We start from the raw sequence: 3,752 nt of genomic DNA on the forward strand, positions 1-3,752 counted from the left end.
TGTCAGGAAAAACCCGCTAGCCGGGTAAAACATACCTAGCAACCTATTACTTTTGTATTATCAAAGGAGACCAACTCTTCATTTGTTTTTTGTTTTTTTTAGCTGCTCAGTCACTGTCCAAAAGATAATATCCTGGAACCACTGAATAGCAATTTCATCAAATTGATGGTAGAAGGATTTCCAGCAAAGTGAATGCTTTTACTTTGGATGGACTACCAAAATTCTCTATCATTCAAACCAATGCCCTCCCTCTTCCGTAAACGCATAGTGAAAGTGAAACTGGACGTGACCTTTTTCCTGTGTCACTTTTTATAAAAAGAGATCGACAAGGGAGAAACAGACAACAGACAAAAAAAAAAAAAAAACATTTTGAAGTCTGAAGTGGGCCTCTCTCTTTTATAAAAAATGATATATATATATGTGTGTATTTATATACTATATATACACACACATATATATATAGTATATATTATGAAAATGGTATACTGCATCTCTCTCTCTCTCTCTCTCTCTCTCTCTCTCTCTCTCTCTCTCAGTGTGTGAAAAACACATATTGCTGTGTTGACGAATAGCCTGCATGGAGTGGATGACGTTTTCCGTATTGCGTTATTATCCGCAGGTAGACAAAGTGTTGGTTTTTTCCCCAAAATATTGGATTCTGCTGAAAATATAATTAGAACTTTAGGATGTATAATTTAGAACATGCCGTACAATGAAAAGAACCTATCATAAAGTTAAAAAAAAATCTTTGAATAGATAGTTAAAAAATCATGATTTTTTTATTACTGTTCGACTAGAAACGGTGCTATAACGATTAATGAATTGCAGTGAGGAACTAAATATCATGCATTATTGAATAAATAAGTAGAATTTGTTAGTTCCATGCATTCTTAAACTTAACTCTTTGAAAGAGGAATGTACGTAATGTCGACGGTTTCAAAGGGATAATCATTAAAAACCTTGATATTTTCACCATCGAATGGCCATTGAGGTCAATCTTTTACCTACCATTTCATAGTCACTTGTAAGATGGATGTCTTATACATTAGGATGAAGGTAAAACAGATTTACATTCACTCTTTCATCACCCTTAATAAATTATCCTTTTAGAGACATTTGTCCAGGAACATTTACTCTCATTAACTTTACCTAATTACATAGGTATATATAATTAGATAGCTACCCAATTATATAGGAAATAAGATTCTTAGATAGGCCACACCACGAGAAAGAAGAATACCGATATTGAAGAAATCGAATAGGCGCACTGTTGCACCAATAAGGTTTTTTAATGTGTAACACTCTGTACCGTCTCTTATCAATGATGAGAGATTTGGTTGTCAGTTATAAGTGATAAAGGCTGTTTGAATGCATTCTATCACTTGGTGTATGAAATAAGACCTTAATATAACAAACGATACTTATTAGATAATTAACCGATTTCTCCATGAATGGACTACAAATAGGCATAATAAGAAATCATTCCCTAATAGACAATGACACATTAAACTGTAACAACTACTCCTAATGACTATTCCAAATGAAAATTCCAACAAATGAATAATAATGAAACTAATTATAGCTAATTAAAGGCAATCTATACCAAACTGGTCAGAGCCAACTGTTAAATTACTTTTCTGCTTAGAGCAGATGTTAACTGCATTGGAAGATTGTGATGATCTGGTACTGCATCTTTCTTTAAAAGCAAATCATTTTCAGGGATCGGTGGATTTGTAAGCTCAAATTTCACATTTCTGTCGTACAGAGGAGAGCTAAGATGCTCACGAATCCCATGATGTCTACGCCAAAGATCTCCGGCATATGTGAGCCCAGATTCTCCTGAACTCGGGATCCTCAGGGAACGAAAAGCGCTTGTAGTCCCCATATCACTGTCACTGCACCCAAAACACTATAATAAACCATTTGAAGTCCACTATCACAAGAACGATAGCGGTGTACTTAAAAAAGTGCGCTAAAAAAATACTCTATTATGGAAATTAAGATAATTCACCATTATATTCTTTAACAATTTTTCACTGTATGAGAGAGGGATATTGTCATTTGAACGCCACACGTTGCCATGGCAACAGATTTGGCATAGGGTAAATGACGTCACAAAGTCACATTCGCAGATGAGTCCCAAACTAGTCGCTAGGGTGGAGGATACTTAGATACGTAGCCAATGTTTTTGCTCTGAAATGCATTTGTAATAATCACTATAGGATGACCTTCATTAGGAGACTCCTCTGTAAAACCAGAGGATACAATTTACGAACTCGTGGCCATTTTACTATTGATCATTTTTTTTTCATTATCGCAATTTTTAGACTATCTGTAATTTCATAAAGCACATATGCTATAATACAATAAAATTCATGTGATATCTACAACCATGTTTCTTCGTTTTCCATTTAACGTGCACGCTTAATATCCATAAAGAGAGGTTAGCTCAACGTGCTTTCATATACTCTAAACAACAGTTCTCTTGCAACTTTTCTAAATGCACAGTGTCAACTCCCTTGCCTCACTTAATCTATGACTGACCTCCTCTCTCAACCCATCACTATCCACTAAATTTACCCCTAAAGACCTGTCACTGTTTTTTTCCATCTGGTCTGCGTTTACCCCTCACAACCTTACTCTTTCTCACTTTTAATGTTTTCCTCTTGCAAACACTTGCAGTGTTTCACTAGTTTGTGCAGTTTTTATTCATAACACCCAATCAGTCATCTATAATTTACAAACAACAGCCAATTCCACACCCTTTCACAATCCATTTTCTTGTATAAGGACTTTGCACTAGCATCTGTTTGCACCAGCATCTGTTCTTCCGTACTATACATTACCTCACTTCATCCATATAGATGTTGGATAGCCATGAAGACATAACGCACCCTCGCCTCAGTCCTGCCCTCACGAGAAATTAGTCACTCTCCCGTTTACATATTCTCACACACGCCTTCCTTTCATCACGGAATCTTTTCATCCCTCTCAACAAATTATCTTCTAGGCCATACGTCTTGACTGGAGGGTATGTATGTCGCAGTCTCTCTCTCTCTCTCTCTCTCTCTCTCTCTCTCTCTCTCTCTCTCTCTCTCTCTCTCTGGAACCATGTCTGCCAGGGATACTGATAAACTATTATTTGAATAGATATGTTCTTCAGCTGATATTTTCATATAGTGTAAGCAAATCATTTGAAACGGCTGTGGCTATTTAGACAATTCATTATTAGCTCACGTTGGACGACTGTGTACTCACATGTAATTGTTACAGAATTTCAGATTTTTTATTATTTACATCTGTAAAGCGTTGAAACATGTCACCGTATCGTTGTGGCATAATAGTAGAGCGAATCGGCACAATTATGTTGGATGAAGGATTCCTAGATTCCTGTCACGAATCTAAAATTTTATTCACTATATTGATCTTAATTTCCTTTTTCCCTCATGGATTAAGTCAGGCGGCGAGACTGAAGATTCTGATTAATCCTGCTTTGAGGATCATAATTAGTAAATTCTCTAAAATGGTCCAGTTCCATGTCTTTGACTAACGCCCTTAAAGACCTGCTTTCATGCCCTTTGTATAGTAATTCTTAATTGCTCATCCGTCCATGATATTACCATTATGTATTGAAAATAGGTGCCAACAAATGAGTAGAGATACAATTGTCCCATAGCTGAGGATAATTAAATTTCCTTATTAAAACGATAAATAGATAAGCAAATTTTATCTAAATATTACCTTCAGCATGC

The sequence above is a fragment of the Macrobrachium nipponense genome, chromosome 1, assembly GCF_015104395.2.
Source record: "Macrobrachium nipponense isolate FS-2020 chromosome 1, ASM1510439v2, whole genome shotgun sequence".
NCBI lineage: Eukaryota > Metazoa > Arthropoda > Malacostraca > Decapoda > Palaemonidae > Macrobrachium > Macrobrachium nipponense.